The sequence below is a fragment of the Panulirus ornatus genome, chromosome 21, assembly GCF_036320965.1.
Source record: "Panulirus ornatus isolate Po-2019 chromosome 21, ASM3632096v1, whole genome shotgun sequence".
Taxonomy (NCBI): domain Eukaryota; kingdom Metazoa; phylum Arthropoda; class Malacostraca; order Decapoda; family Palinuridae; genus Panulirus; species Panulirus ornatus.
In genome coordinates, this window is record NC_092244.1 from 14,456,382 (window position 1) to 14,474,021 (window position 17,640).

The following is a 17,640-nucleotide window of genomic DNA, read 5'->3' on the forward strand; positions in this document are numbered from 1 at the left end:
ACACACACACACACACACACACGTACATGCACCTACATTTGGCCGAGGCGTGCGTGTGAGTATACACATAAGAGTAAAGACGGTGGTACATGTGCATGTAAGGTTGAAAGACGGGGCAACACGAGTGTATAACTTTCTCCCCGTAACATAAAGGTAGTAATCACACACACACACACACACACACACACACACACACACACACACGTAAAAGACATAGTCCATATATATACAAGGTTAAGTGTGGCAAACTCTCTATCCCGTAAAACACAGAACAGTAATCCAAAACAACATCCGGGACATAAGTAATACTTTGCTAATTGTAAAAAAGATCTAATACTTATAACCACACTGCAAACGACACACCCGTCGCCCCCCACCTATCACTTTCCACCCGACACACTACTTTGTACCCTGAACTCAACCCCTTTCCCCCCCATCATCACGAGCGCCACACACCCACCGTGTGTAAGTCACAGAAAACATGGTGTGGGGTCCCTCTCTGTACTGTGGTACGATACCCAAGCAAGATAATTAATCTCTTTGACAGCAGACGACTCTGTGTCAAGCATATATCACACAGGCATGAAACACCTGCAACAGCCACGGCAATGAGTCCCCTTGAGGGGACACAGACGATGGAGCACACGTTCAGTAGCAGGGGGGAATGTTGATCTAGAATTTCACACAGTAACTGTTTCGTGACGAAGAGCAAGGATCACAGCTGCGGCAACATGAGGTAACCCTATATCTACAATTCGTGTCATGTATTCCGTGGGATATAAATCGTAATGGTTATTATAGAGCCAGTCAGGGGCTGAAGTGTGTTCCATGAGGATTGGCGTGACCACAGAGGGTTTACATTTCACGAAGGTTATACCATTGGTTTATGGAGAATTCGCAGTAGATTTGACAAAGGAAAATAATCTAAGAGCTTTACAAATATTCGTTTAAGAAAGATATCAAATTCATACACGATACACTTGTTGAAGTAAGTGATCTAAATAATTATTCATCTTATACAACAGGAAGAATAAAGGGTTCATAAGAAAATGTATGGTTAATATGTATGTATAATATATATGTTGTATATCGTAATTCACGCGACCATTTCAGTATTCGATGGGGTGTTAAGATTCAAAAATATACCTCCAGTTCTTCATCATATAACCTCAAGAGACCTCTTCTCTGGGTTCTTTCAATTTCAAGGCTGCGCTACAATCAGTAGCAGGGAAAGCATGGGTTCTTTGGAAGTGGAATTTTCTTCGACAACATTACATGTACTTCGATAATAAAATCTCGCCAAAGGTGACTTTTCACTCACGGCGTAACGCAAGCAGGCGGAGTCCGGTAACACCGCTCGTGAAAGATACCAAGAAATATGTGCAACTGACTTTTTCTTTTTTCATATCGTTTTGTACATAAGTCTCGGACACAATATTATCGAATGGTACGCAAATAATCACGACATTATCGCTGTAAACGTCACGATGACCAAAATGCGCAATGTTCCGAATGACGAAGACGGATTTCTGGCACATGTACGTGTGTGGAACTCTCCCCCCGTAATACTGTACACACACACACACACACACACACACAGAGTTCACAGTCCTAATGTAGTTTCTTCATATGTGCAGTAGAAGTGTTCATATACGCTTGACAAGTCACTTAAAATGTTCAAGGAATCGGTGGAGGGGAAAGTAACAACGAGCTAAGGGATAGGAAGGAAGAAGGCAGCAAAATGTTGTTCCAATCTTTCAAGGAAGGAGGCGGAGAAGTTGCGCTCAAACTATGAACCAGTCTCTCGAACGGTTGTGGTCTGTGAAGTACGAGAAGAAAAGATATTCAGAAACCTCAGGGTTAACACCTTATAAAGGAGAAAAGACCCAAGCGAGAAACAACATGGATTCAAGAGGTCGTGCGTGATAAGCCTCTTAAAACTTCCACGAGAGAGTGAGTTCCGTTTTGAAGGATAGAGATGGATGGGTGTCGGACTGTGTGTATTTGGATTGCGCAGAGCATCTGACGCCGTACCACATATGAGGCTGGTAAAGAAACCGGAGCCTCCTCAGGTAGGATCAGAGGGGAGACTCCTTCAACTAATAATTCTCTTTGGTCGAATGGAACGAAGAACGCATCTTAGGGACGCCATCTCGAAGTGGTGTGAAAGGTCGCCATTAGCATGCCAAAGGTTATGTTCCTTGGGCCATTGCTTTTTCCGTAGCTACGCAATAACTCGCTAAAAGAATTGGACTCATTCCTGATAATGATTGCGGATGATGCTGAAGATCATGAGGAAACTATAGTGATGACGGCATCACTTTACAAGGGGACCTAAACAAACTATAAAGAGTGTCTAATCCATGGCTAATGAAATTCAATCCGAGAAAACGCCAAGTAACAGGGATGGGATACAGTGAAAGACGGCCTCGACACGAATAATTTCTTGGATATAGGATAAAGTAATTTGTGTGAGAGGAAACTCGAAGTCGATAGTGTCCATAACCTGTCACCAGAACCACACTTTACGAGAACTGTACAGGAGGCAAACTGATGGTAAGTAGTGAAGAGTTTTATCCATGCAGGACGTGGATAAGGGAATATCCAGGAAACTGTTCATGTAGTGAATAAGGACAACACTGGAATATACTTCTCACGTTTGGTCACCAGACATGAAGAGGGTTAAAAGACCTAATACAGAGGGTTCCAGAAGAAGGGAACAAGGATGGCGGATCAAAAAGATGGTTGGCAGTCGGAGATTACACATTACAGATAAAGGCCATGATATAGAGAAGAGTAAGGAGTGATTCGATCACGACGTTCTAGAATTTAAACCACATCTAGAGGAGGGCAACTAAGATGATATCAGATCTCCAAGAAACCTGAATGACAGTGTGAGATTGAAGACCATAAAAACCTACGAAAGAAATAAGAGTAAGGAGTAATTTGATCACGACACTGAAGTCTTCAAAACATTTTGATGTCAACAACGAACAAAGGCAGAACAAGAGGAAACCACAACATGAAAGCGAGCAAGAAACTTGTTCAAGAGAGATGGAAAGACGGACTTTTATAGCACCAGAGTGGTTGGGGTATGGAGTAAGCTAAGTGAATATTGACAAGTTAAAAAAAATTGTACGACAGTAGAGACAGTTCAAGATGATGGCTTCTATGGGTGTAGACCTCCCTCCCATACTAAAAAAATATGAAATCACAAAACTGGAGGAAAATAAAGGAAAAGGAATGACATACAGAGACCTAAGCCAAAGTTAGGAAAAATAAAGGAAAAGGAATGACTCATACAGACACCCAAGCCAAAGTTAAAAAGATACAATAAGTGAATTAACCTCGTGTAAGAACTACGGTTCCTGGTTCTCCCCAAGTGCCAATCTGATCAATGGCCCATCTTGGCTCCCTCCCGGCCTGCTCTGCCATACTCTACGCTACTTCCTCACGATATTTCAAAACCTTGCAGGAAAATATCGGCCGGAGATGATAGCAGTGATGCACGACCTACTTACGCTGCCTCATTATTCACTGAAATTATAGGCCAAGTGACAACAACCGCTACCTCAATTAATCACAAGGAATCTCGTACCGTCTGGCACTCGGATCCCTGTGAAATGACTATGTCGGCGGCGGAGCTCCTCCGGCTCATACTCTCACAACCCTCTTCTTACTCCTCCTCCTCCTCCTCCCAACAAGAGCATTCCCGCCGCAGCCTTCGCCGCCAGCGGGATCTATTCAGACGATCCCCTGAGGTGACGACTCTGTCTCTAGTGTTATGACCTGTGAAGAGGTGGTGGAGCCGAGGTGTGAGGAGAGTCCTTGGTGACCGGACCCCTTGCAGAGCGGGGTTGGGTCTTCTGGTGGTCTTGTATGGTGACCCTGCGCGATTACCCACTTTGGGTGAGTGTGGCTCCTCTAGCCCGAGGTGGAGCAACCACACACAAGAGCCTCCACAGCAGTGTGGCTCATGGCAGCAGCAACGTGCTTATGTATATCGCCGCGTGATTACCACAGGTGTGTGTGTGTGTGTGTGTGTGTGTGTGTGTGCCCGTCTAGTGCGGTGGCGTCGGCTTACGATCTGGTTCTGCATCGTGGTCTTAAAGGTGTGGTGGTCGTGTTAAGTGTTAGTTATATCATGGCATTACACAACGACTATCTGTAACGGCCACAGGTGATGGTCAATACGCAGTCAGGCTGCGCGATGGGAGTCTCACATTAACCCCAGCGTGTAATTACCTTGTAACACGAGATTACGTGATGAGACACTTGTCGTGAGTACGCCTTTCGGGGCTTTGCATCGAGCTGGTGTCGTTGTGTACGAGGTCACTACGTAACTGCCGTGACTAACGAGTGCACTTGCGCAGTGAAGGGTGAGCGGTGGCATCGCGTGGTGGCTTCGAAATCTAATCCTCTGCGGTGAGGTTAGTGGATAGTCCCGAGTGCTCTGGGTAACGCTGGAACACGAGCGTTTATAATCTCAAGACTTTAGAAGGCGGCCTTTAAGGCGCTGCAGCAGTGAATGTAGAGCTTTGTAATAATGACTCTGTCTGTCTTTGTGTGTGTCTGTCTGTCGGTTCTCAAAGGTGGTGGTGAGGAGTGGGGTTAGAAGGTAGTCTGGATAAGGAGGGAGAGGCACCTATGAGATAACATGAGGAACCAGAAGGAACCCTAAGCCTTAGTCATGACTGTGAGTAAAAGACGGAGGTGGATAAAAGCGTAAAGACCACGTCAGGGTGGAGGTTGGAGGGAGGAGGAGATCTTCTTTGTACCTCATCCCTCCATCACCAGGCTCTCCTCCTCTGCTGGCATACGTGGGTACTCCTCCCTCCTGTCCTCACAGGGAGGGGCTCCAGCTTGCTGCCTGCGTGTGTGAGGTCCCGTGTGGGACGCCACTCATAAAAAAAAAAAGCAACCACCTCCTCTCCCCTTCCTCCCTCCCTCCGTGCGAGGCCATACGAAGTCTAAACGTGGAGGCCAAATTTGCCAGTTAATATCTTAAGCACCTCCTGCACGATAGACTATTACTTGGGTGATACTGTAAACTTGTTCCTGCGACAAAGTGATGCTCGGGTTAATTAATAGTAAAGACAAAACACCAACGCTAACGAGGTAATCTCGGACAGCACGATAAGGCAGGGTTGTCATGCACCCAGCCTGTTGCTGCAGTGGTTGGCGGGGGTGTGCTTCTGTTGTTGCTGTTTCACGGTGCTCCTGTTGCTGCCTGGTGATTCTGTCGCTACTGTTGTTGGCGATTTTGTTGAGGTTGCTGGTGCTTCTGTTGCTGTTGTAGACGCTCCTGCCGCTGTTGTTGAGAGCCTTGGCCTACAACTGCTTGTGTTCTTGCGGTGTTGCTCCTGCTGTTTCCAGAGGCGGTCACAACCATGATGATGATGATGATGATGGCTGTTCTGGTGATGATGGTGAGCGGTGGTGATGTGTGAGTGGTTGTGGTGATGGTGAGTGGTGGCGTTCGGAGTGTTGGAGATGGTGGTGGTGTTGCTGATGACTCTCTTGTACACAGCGTTGATGGCGATGTGCGCTGTGATGAGAGATCTGATAGGAACGTTCACTCCCAAACTAAGGGTGACCTGCGACCGCGGTAAACACTTAAGGTCCTTCACTTCCCCTCCCTCCCTCACTCACTCCCTCACCCACACTTATGTGAGCGACACATCGACAGCCAGTCATTCAGTCGCCTGACACCCACTGGGCACACCATATGAAGAACCACGCACCATCCCAAGTCATTCCCAGAAGCAACGCTCCTGATTATTAAGAAGCAGTCAAGTTTACAATGTTTATGACCAGCACAGGTGACGTTATGTTTCCGATGTATACATAAATGACAGCTGTCGGAGCTTAGGAACACTTAACTTACAGCATTCAATGGTAAAGTCATTCTCTAGGTTCTCAGTGCAAACACACAAAAGAGATTAAGCGGTGTCGTACGTGCTAAATATAATTTCATAAAGATTACCGATAGATCTGGATCCTATCCTCCCAACAGACTCTTAAATCATAAAGATAATTCCAAAACACAGTCATATAAACACAAAACCCTGGTGATGACTGTCCAACAGCTGATAAACATGTATTTAAAAAGCCACGAGTGTCCAATTAGTTTGGTCTATCATGTCACGAAAAAAAAATGCATCTATCTAAACACACACACACACGAGAAGGGGCCCCAATGAGTGTAAAACTCCCTCCCCGTAGACTACAAATATTACTCACTTACAGACACACAGACACACACACACACACACATAGTGAATCAACTAGACCTTGAATATCAAAATACAAAAATAAACTTGACGATTCTACAGCACAATCCTCCTCCTCCTCACTGTGGGTACGGTGGGTGTAAGGCATAGTGGTGGAGTCATCCACCAGACGATAACTAACCTCAACTCAACCATTGTTTGATGGACTTGTATTCCCCCCACGAAGACTTCTAAAGACCGTGAAGTCGACAGTCTTTTGTCCTTCCTGTGGACGAACGACTTCATTTGCAATGGCTCACGCTCAAAGGTGAAAAGAAGTTTACCTTCGTCTCACTGACCAATGAAACTATTTCTCATCCCACAAGAAACCTCGGAGTGAGTCGAACCTCACCTTTACGTCATCGTTGTCATACTTCTAAATTCACGGCCGTCATCGCCGTCACACGTCTCTCAAGTACGGTCCATCTCGTCTCTCAATGTTAAAAATCCCTTTCAGGGTTCCATGTGATTTTAAGACCTCCAGTTCGTCCCTCAACGCTGACAAAAACCCTTCCTTCGTTCCAGGTGATTTTAAGACCTTAAATTTTCGCATCTGGACATCTGGCGCTGATGTCAGGAACTGTGTCATATCATCCCCATGAATCACAGGGCATTTCCCAGTGTCCACACAGTTTACGAACTTCTCTCGTTGCAACATATCAACACGTCAGAGGTTAATGTGAACACAGAGGGACTACTTGCATGTTGCCAGATCAAGAGTGACATAGTTCAAAGCGAGATTGGGGTGATGACGTGTGGAGTTTTCCCCATTCCAGCAATACTTGTGTTGCCTTTGACTAAAACTCAAGTGATATCTCTCAAAGGTAATTCCCCTTTCCCCCTAAGAATTCCCTTTCCTCCGAAAAACTCCATTCCTTGCGAAAAAAATCCCCTCCTTCGAAGACATCCACACATTCCCTAAAAAAAAAGAAAAAATAATCCCTTTTCCCCCTTAAGAAATCCCCTTCTACCGAAAACATCCCAGCCTCCTCTTAAAGACATCCCCCTTTTCCCTTAAAGAAATAATCCCCTTTTTTTCCCAACTGAAGGAAACCATCCATCCATTCCCTCCTCCAGGATGAAATAAAAAAAGGGGCAAAAAATACTAAATTTTATCAGGAAGTCCTTAAGCTGACGACCCCTAACCCCTGGAAGAAATAAAATTCATTCATGAAAGAAATCATGAAAGACCAGAGTCAAGATAACCTGCCATTTGAAGTCAAGGCCTTATCTCACACAGAGACAAGCATACGACAGTGTTGCACAGGAAGCAATTGGGTGCAACGATAAAGCAACTGAAGAGTACTGTCCCATGTTTAATAAAAAGCATCTACCACGAACACCACCAGCAATCTATCTATCTATCTATCTTTCTTTTCTTTTCTTTCAAACTATTCGCCATTTCCCGTGTTAGCGAGGTAGCGTTTAGAACAGAGGACTGGGCCTTTGAGTAAATATCCTCACCTGGCCCCCTTCTCCGTTCCTTCTTTTGGAAAATGAAAAAAAAAACGAGAGGGGAGGATTTCCAGCCCCCCCGCTCCCTCCCATTTTAGTCGCCTTCTACGACACGCAGGGAATACGTGGGAAGTATTCTTTCTCCTCTAGGCTCTATCTATCTATCTATCTATCTATCTATCTATCTATCTATATATATATATATATATATATATATATATATATATATATATATATATATATATATCCTACTTCCCCGGGATCCTTCTTGAGGTCCTACAAAGCACATCCACACGGCGGAGCCACAGGTCAGGAAATGCGGTGTTGCTGGGCATACGCCATTGTGGAATGAGAGCGAGACAAGGGAGTGTTCAGTGTGTCTCGTGTGGAGATTACATCTCGGGCATGTGATGAATCTTGTGATAACGTTGAATTGGTCTTTGTAATGCTACAAAGGCAGTTGGTGTCCAGACCACGGGCGAGAGCGCATAACTCGTACACGTCTAGGGAGTGCAGTTTCAGACGGTTGCATATCTGGTAAAGCTCATTCTTGGACTGGGGTGAGTTGGTAGTTGTTCATTGAAAGAAGTAATGTAGTCATCATGATCATTGCCATGTTCTGTTTCTGTTTCATAATTCCATGTTCAATGAAATTTTGTGAACCACCCTGATTATACACACACACATACACACATATATAATCCTATTTGTCCAAAGGGGAAAATGAAATACGGTAAGTTCCCAAGTGCACTTTCGTGTCATGATCACATCGTCAGGGGAGACACAACAAAAAGACGTAGCCCAGAGAATCGGACACTTATCTAACATCAGACTCTAAATATGTTCATCATGCACTACACTTTATGATAATCTCCCTCAGGCCTATGTATGCCTATCTGGTACGGCACTTCAGCTATCACTCACGTACCTGCGCAGAGTATATATATATATACATTTCCTCAGCATTACTTTGTATTGGAGAATCAAATACGACTCTACCAACCCATTGTTTAAAGATGTTAAAGTCCCTAATATCTGTACTGTGTATAAGTACTCTCCTGCTTTACTTGCTCTACGCTTCATTAGCAGCTTAATACCTTCTAATAACACATTTCAGCCTCTGATACTCCATGAATCCAGTACGAAGAGCTGGATTATTAATCCTGGAGTCCCTTAAAGCCTGGATCTCAGAGCGGGGACCTCTCCACTCTCTGGAGGGGATTATACACATTCGGTCACCCACTGGCAACTGGCTAACTACTCATTTGAAAACATCGAGTGTGTATCACTTCTATATACATTACTCTGACGATTCGCATTTTGGGAAATGACCCCAAACTACTAAGACAGCACAAACGCGTAATCACAACGAACCTCACGAAGGACAAATCGGTTACTTTCTTTACATTAGCATCATTTTTCACGTTTCGTTGGTCAATTTCCATGGTATCTCTTGTCAACCCTATGTCTTCCTATACCTCCTTCTGCTCTTCCTCCTCCTCCTCCCCCTCCTCTCTCCTGCCCACCAACACCCTCCCCAATCACCTCCTATACTCCCTACTATACACAATCTACTTTCTTTGTGGCTCGGTACCTAGTCTCCGAAGCGTCTATAACAACAGGCACATCGGTAGTGCTTCTCTGAAAAGGCCATCGACTTATTCCCTGGGAATTTTCATGACAGATCTAGTACGCCTAACCTGTCCATATTAGAGGTACGGACAGGGAAGCGTTTGTGGAAAATGGTAGTGGGAAATTGGGGGTGTGGTAGTTGTGATGGTGACTGTGGCAGCAGTGATGGAAGATGTGATGTCATGCAATACCAGTGTTGGTCATGACGGTAGCATGACAAAAAAAGAAGGAAAAGATGGTGGAAGTGGTGATAGGTATGGTGGTAATAATAGGAAGTGTTGCCGGAATCTCTTAACATGAGGACATAACCTCAGCAGTAGGTTCCATGGCTGCCCAGCAGATGGGACTGCAAGCAGTGGTAGACAGTGGGGTCAGTGGGGGGGCGCGCGCGAAGCAGTGTAACCATCTAATAAAACACGTATAGAGACAGAGTGCAAGTGTATCACAGTACACAGTGGGTGTAAACACGGTTCACTCCCAATACAAAAGGGATTCCTGGCCTCTCATTGGTGGAGGTCAACTCTCTTGGGCATTTCTGGTGAAGACAACATCACCTTTATGTCGGCAATGGTTGCTGGTGGCGATGGCGGGTGGTGGGGCTTATGGTGGTGTTGGTGATGGTGGAGGTTTTGGCGGTGGTTGAGGGGGTGGGTTAACGCTGCTAATGATGCTGATCTTAACTGGGGTGGTCGTGATTGTGGTAACGTCCGTGACAAGGTTGGAGAGGGTGGCGCCAGCGGGTATGGTGGTGTTGGTGAGGAAGATTGTGGATGGGTTGCGGTGGTGGGTTGTTGTTGGTTGGGAAGTAGCGTTGTAGAGGGTGTTGGTGGTCAATGGAATAGTCGTGATTGTGGTAGCGGTGGTGAAGGGGTTGAAGAGGATGGTGATGGTGGTGGTGAAAGAGGATTGTAGTGGTGGTGAAGAGGAGGAGGATGATGGTGGTGGTGGTGGTGATAGTGGCGGCGTTAGCAGTGGTGGTGATAGCGGTGGTGGATTCTGCAACAGAGAGAAGGATCAAAGGATAATGACCCGTGATAAACTGGACCAGTTACTGATACCAGATCGCATTGAAGTGTTGGTCCAGCCTTAATTTGAAGGTATTGACAGTCTCTGCATTTACTACGTCGGAAGGTAATAATTCATTCCGGTCTTCTACCGCTCTGCAGGTGTGGTAACATTCACTCACAGTTAACATATCTACTTATCATCTTTACAGTTACTTTTGGACACTTTAATCTATGTCTAAAGCGAGGAGATTTTCGTATGTACAGCTGCCAAAATCGTGAACTAATCAACATTTGATCATCTCGATGCCCGTACGTTTATTGTTAGAATACCACGAGGTCTTTCAGTCTTTCCTCACAACGCTTCTTTCTGAGCGAAAGGGCTTACGTTTGGCTGCGCTTCTCCGCATTCCTTCTAGTTTTTCTTCTGTGATCAGGGTCGGTGACCAGACCTGAACAGCGTATCTAAGGTCTTTACTTTTAACCAATACAAAGTCCCTTTCTTCTTTAACTTGTATATAACAGTTTCGCAAGTACTGTGCATTCATGATTTTTTTTCTTTCACTTCTGGCATCAAAAGTGCAATACTTTACATTCGTCAACGTCGAAAATTCATTTTCTATGTAACTCTCCACTCCATCAGTTTGTCTAAATCACCTCCGAATCCTCAGGCAGTCTTCCTCTGACTGAGCGGGATTTTACTAAACATCGCGTCGAAGTCGAACTTCGAGATTCTCCTGCAGATTCCTGTCTCTAGGTGGCTAATACAGACGACGAAATGTGTGGGTCCCAGGACTGAGCCTTGCGGTACCCCGAGCGTCACGCGAAGCCAATTCGGACGGCTCCCCTCAACCTACTCCCACTCTTTCTTCTCTTCACGAGATCCAGTCCACTATCCACCCGCGGATTCGATCCCCCCCACCTTTACGTCAACAGCTTGAACTCCACCTCGTACTCTTGTTTCTTTTTTTTGTGGTGCTTCATCAAAGGCTTTACCAAAGCCCAAATTTAACACCAGAGGGGTATTCTGAGGTCCCTGTTATTACGTATACATAAAACTAGAGAACGGAATCATACGTTCGTGAAACACGGTAGTCATTCCGGCATCCATGTTCATGGTCGGTTATCCGTCTGTTCTATTTTTTTTTTTCACAAGGTGTTTAACGACTCTGTCTGACGCCCTTCCTAGAACCGAAGTGGTGCTTGTGTTGTTGTGGTGGTGGGTTGGTGTTGCGTAGCACGGAGGGGCTTTCTTTTGTGGGTTGTTACGGCACTTGTGGTTATGGTGTCAAGTACAAGCTGGTTGTGTTGAGGACATACGACAATGGTGGAAACAGTAGGAACAATTCTATTAGTCTCAGGAAATGGTAAGAGTAATTCTATTAAGTCTCAAGACATGGTACGAGCAATTCTATTAAGTCTCAAGAAATGGCAGGAGTAATTCTATTAAGTCTCAAGAAATGGTAACAGCAATTCAATTAGTCTCAGAAGGTGGTAAGGGTAATTCTATTAAGTCTCAAGAAATGGTAAGAGCAATTCTATTAGTCTCAAGCAATGGCAGGAGTAATTCTATTAGTCTCAAGAAATGGCAGGAGTAATTCTATTAAGAGTCAAGAAATGGTAAGAGCAATTCAATTAGTCTCAGAAGGTGGTAGAGGTAATTCTATTAAGTCTCAAGAAATGGTAAGAGCAATTCAATTCGTGTCTAGAAATGGTAAGAGCAATTCTATTAGTCTCAGAAGGTGGCAGGGGTAATTCTATTAAGTCTCAAGACACGGTAGGAGCAATTCTATCATTCTCGGGAAATGGGAAGAGCAATTCTATCAGTCTAAGGAAACGGCAGGAGGAATTCTATCAAGTCCTATGCAATGGTAGAACTGATTCTATCAGTCTCAGGAAGTGGCAGGAGTAAATCTATTACGTCTCAGGAAATGGTACGAGTCATGGTATTAGCCTCTCACTTGATCTTAGAGGTGGGGAGAAAGAGAGACAGAAAACAAAAAAAAAAAACCCAAAAATCTACAAAAGAGACGAAGGAACACCCAACCACCCGGGAAGGAAGTCACTCATGCACTTCAGACGACAAACCCATAAAAACCCTCCCCTCTCCTCTCCTCTCCTCTCCTCCCCAGGCGCGTACGCAACCACACCAGCACGACGGGGAGACGACGGGGAGGATGACGGACGAGGGAGCGCAGACAAAGCAAGGATGGCAGCAGCTATGGCGCAAGGCAAGAGAGAGGGAGAGGAGGAAGGAGGAGGAGGAGGAGAGGGTCACAAACCAAAGCAGCCACGAGTGCCTGTAAGGTCGATAATGAGAGAGAGAAGAGAGAGAGAGAGAGAGAGAGAGAGAGAGAGAGAGAGAGAGAGAGAGAGAGATGGATAGATAGAGATAGAGATAGAGAGAGAGAGGATATAGAAATAGATAGATAGATAGATAGATAGATAGATAGAGAGAGAGAGAGAGAGAGAGAGAGAGAGAGAGAGAGAGAGAGAGAGAGAGAGAGAGAGAGAGAGAGAGAGAGAGAGGAGATAGAAATAGATAGATAGATAGATAGAGAGAGAGAGAGAGAGAGAGAGAGAGAGAGAGAGAGAGAGAGAGAGAGAGAGAGAGAGTGAGAGAGAGAGAGAAAGCTGCCTCAGCATTTAGGGTCTCAATAACCCAAGCCATTCTGCATGAGACTCGACAGAAGAAAAAGAGGAGGCTTGTCGAGCAATGATATTTTTTGGGGGCCTCTCCTCATCAAAGTTTCTCAAGAGTGTGAGGCGTGTTGTATGTCAAGGGCGCCTTCGAAGAGGGAGGGAGGGATGTGGGATAATGAGGTCTGGGAGGGCCTAGTAATGAGGGTCGTGGGTAATTAGCCACAGTGGTGATCGCGCCCCCCCCTGATGTTTACAGCGCATCACATAATCAGAAACCATTGGCGGGGGGTTTGTTCCCCCCCCCCAAGGTCATTACCCCGCGCTGGGCCGTGTCGCTAATTCCCTAGTTAAGGCGAGATACGAGGCATGGTAACTTGGTGATGCGGGGGATGGGTGGTGGTGTTAGGTGAGTGGGGGGGGGGGGGGGAAGGTTGGGAGAATGGTGTTTGGTGAGTGGGGGGAGAAGGCTGGGAGGTGGTGTTAGGTGAGTGGGGGAAGAAGGATGGGTGGTGGTGTTAGGTGAGTGGGGGGGGGGAGGGGAAGGCTGGGAGGGTGGTGTTTGGTGAGTGGGGGAAGGCTGGGAGGTGGTGTTAGGTGAGTGGGGGAGGACGAACAAGGGAAGGGTGGTGTTAGATGAGTGGTGGAGGACGAACAGGGGAGGGTGGTGTTAGGTGAGTGGGGGGGAAGGCTGGGAGGTGGTGTTAGGTGAGTGGGGGGGAAGGCTGGGAGGTGGTGTTAGGTGAGTGGGGGGAGAAGGCTGGGAGGTGGTGTTAGGCGATTGGGGGTGAGGGGGGGGACAAGGGAGGGTGGTGTTAGTTGAGTCGGGGTAACCAGGGGAGGGTGGTTTTAGGTGATCGTGGGGGGAGGGGGGAGGGTGGTGTTAGGTGAGTGGGAGGGCGCTGGGAGGTAGTGTTAGGTGAGTTGAGGGGCTGGGATGAGTGGTGTTAGGTGAGTGGAGAGGGGGGGGTGACCAGGGGAGGGTGGTGTTAATGAGGAGGGACCATGGGAGGGTGGTGATACGTGAAGGGGGAGAGGCGCGGGAGATGGGGATAGAGAAGGTGTTAGGTGTACACGGTGATATAATCAAGTGTCTGTTGAACCTGGTGTTAGCGTGTCAGGAGAACAGCCGGTGTTAAGCTTGGAGGACGAGTGGTGGTGATAGAGTGGTAGTGGTGGTGATAGGGTGGTAGTGGTGGTGATAAGGTGGTAGTGGTGGTGATAGGGCGATAGTGGTGGTGATAGGGTGGTAGTGGTGGTGATAGGGTGGTAGTGGTGGTGATAGGGTGGTAGTGGTGGTGATAAGGTGGTAGTGGTGGTGATAGGGAGGACGAGTAGTAGTGGTAGGGCGATAGTGGTGGTGATAGGGTGGTAGTGGTGGTGATAGGGAGGACGAGTAGTAGTGGTAGGGTGGTAGTGGTGGTGATAGGATGGTACTGGGGGTGATAGGGAGGACGAGAGGTGGTGATAGGGAGGACGACTGGTGGTGATAGGGTGGTAGTGGTGGTGATAGGGTGGTAGTGGTGGTGGCAGGGAGGACGAGTGGTGGTGATAGGGTGGTAGTGGTGGTAATAGGATGGTAGTGGTGGTGAGAGGGAGGACGAGTGGTGGTGATAGGGTGGTAGTGGTGGTAATAGGATGGTAGTGGTGGTGATAGGTAATGGTGATTTTTAGGTATGGGCCCCAGGGAGGAGGGTGTTAGGGTGTTAGTAACTGTGTTAGAACAACACAGCGTAAAATACGCGACGATGAACAAATACGAAGTGGAAATCAGTTCTGGGAATAAATAACTGAACAAAACAAAATATAAGAACACCTGAGCGTGAATGAAGAACCGGTGTGCAAGAGAAAGAAGGAAATGTTAAAAAAAAAAGCGATGAAGAACAAACGGCAAAAAAATGGTGGAGAACAAATGAAGAACAGGATATGGAAAGAACAACAACAGAGGCTTCTGGAGAGGAACAAATAGAACACGTGAAGGAGAACGTACATAGCACAAAGAAGAAATAAGAACAGAGCTGACAGAATGCGTCTTATCATCAGTGATGGAGAACAAAAAGAACACTGGTATTGAGAACTTTGAGGTAGGCTGCAGAAAGAAAACACAGGACTTCAGATAACATATAGTTGGATGTAAATATAGAACAAATGAACATATAACAAAAACAATGGAGAACAAAAATATCGCAGCTGGTGAACAAACATATAACAGTCAGGGGAACCTCCAAGTGAATGGTGGAGAACAGCATAACACAGGAGGAGCAGAACAGACCACGTTAAGAGAACAAAACAGAACACATCTGGTAGAAGACAGATGTAACAGAGTCGATGGAGAACTGAACTCAAATAATGAAGAACAGAGATGACACAGGTGATGAACAAATGTGATGTGGCCAGTGTAGAACAAGCTCAAGACAATGGTAGGAAAAATGTTCACACAAGTGATGGAGAACAAACCTCCAAGAAACAGTGAATAAACAGAAAAAACTTATCTTAATAACTAAGTTACAAAGGTAAAAAAAAAGACATTAATGATTAAATATAAAACGAAAAACAGGTGATGCAGAACAAAATATAACAACGGAGACGAAGAACTATGATAACGTGAGAGGAGTAGTAGCAGTAGCAGTAGTTGTAATGAAAGCAGTAGTATTAGCATTAGTAGCAATATTAGCAGTAACAGCAGTAGTAGTAGTATTAGCATTAGCAGAAGCAGTCGTAATATTAGTAGTAGCAGCAGCAGTAGCATTAGTATTATTAGCAGTAATAGCAATAGTAATAGTATTAGCAGCAGCAGTAATAGCAATAGTAATAGTATTAGCAGCAGCAGTAACAGCAATAGTAATAGTATTAGCAGCAGCAGTAATAGCAATAGTAATAGTATTATTAGCAGTAATAGCAATAGTAATAGTATTAGCAGCAGCAGTAATAGCAATAGCAATAGTATTAGCAGCAGCAGTAATAGCAATAGTAATAGTATTAGCAGCAGCAGTAATAGCAATAGTAATAGTATTATTAGCAGTAATAGCAATAGTAATAGTATTAGCAGCAGCAGTAATAGCAATAGTAATAGTATTAGCAGCAGCAGTAATAGCAATAGTAATAGTATTAGCAGCAGCAGTAATAGCAATAGCAATAGTATTAGCAGCAGCAGTAATAGCAATAGTAATAGTATTAGCAGCAGCAGTAATAGCAATAGTAATAGTATTAGCAGCAGCAGTAATAGCAATAGTAATAGTATTAGCAGCAGCAGTAGTAGTAGTGGCAGTATTAGCAGTAACAGCAGCAGTATTGGCAGTATGAGCAGTATCAGCAGCAGTAGTGACAATAGCAGCATCAGAAGTGGCAATATCACCATCAGTAGTGGCAATAGCAGCATCAGTAGTGGCAATATCACCATCAGCAGTGGCAATATCACCATCAGCAGTGGCAATATCACCATCAGCAGTGGCAATATCACCATCAGTAGTGGCAGTATCACCAGCAGTAGTGGCAATATCACCATCAGTAGTGGCAATATCACCAGCAGTAGTGGCAATATCACCGTCAGTAGTGGCAATATCACCATCAGCAGTGGCAATATCACCGTCAGTAGTGGCAATATCACCATCAGCAGTGGCAATATCACCATCAGCAGTGGCAATATCACCATCAGCAGTGGCAGTATCACCATCAGCAGTGGCAATATCACCATCAGTAGTGGCGGTATCACCATCAGCAGTGGCAATATCACCAGCAGTAGTGGCAATATCACCATCAGCAGTGGCAATATCACCATCAGTAGTGGCAATATCACCATCAGCAGTGGCAGTATCACCATCAGCAGTGGCAATATCACCATCAGTAGTGGCAATATCACCATCAGCAGTGGCAATATCACCATCAGCAGTGGCAATATCACCATCAGCAGTGACAATATCACCATCAGCAGTGGCAATATCACCATCAGCAGTGGCAATATCACCATCAATAGTGGCAGTACTAGCAGTAACAATGATAACAGTGTACAAGGAGGAGGAGGAGCACCCATCCTCCTCCCCCAATACCTTGGAGAAGTTTATGATCAGTTTGTCGTTATCTTTGTTTGTACACATTTACCTGGGCGACAGTGAGGAGGGGGGGTTTGGCACGGAATATATTGCAGTGCTCACCCCCCCACTACCTAGCACGTACCCGGCATCTGCTCGCTGAAAAATGGCCTGCAAAAATATAGTTTTCATATAGATATGCAGACTATAAATTGCTATCTTGCCTGCGGCATTCTGCATGAACTACGAAACACTATTTTACGAGGTGGTCTCACTCCCTTTCGTCCTTTCCTTCCTCCCTCTCACCACAGCTTCCCCAGTGGGGGGAAAAAAAAGAAGAGTGGGCAAAAAAAGAAAAAAAATATATAGATGGGTCTCGCCTGTTGCTCATGAACTAGATTTTATATATGTCTGTCTGTCTGTCTATTCTCCTCTAGATGATATTTCTAGGACGAAAAACAAGATCCTAGTCAGCTCAGAAATACTATGAGTCGAACATGATTCCACACACACACGCACAAATTATCATACAAAAACACGAATCCTATTCTAATAAAAAAAAGAATAATGCGATGAATAGTTATTATCGCGCAAAAGAAGGGATCACAT

The 17,640-nt window shown here is 45.4% G+C and overlaps 1 protein-coding gene across 3 annotated transcripts in view; it reads right to left on the reverse strand.

The window, feature by feature from the left end:
• The window catches only part of LOC139756391 (uncharacterized), a 437,124-nt gene that overhangs the window by 104,745 nt on the left and 314,739 nt on the right, over nucleotides 1–17,640 (reverse strand). The gene's annotated exons all lie outside the window — the stretch shown is intronic.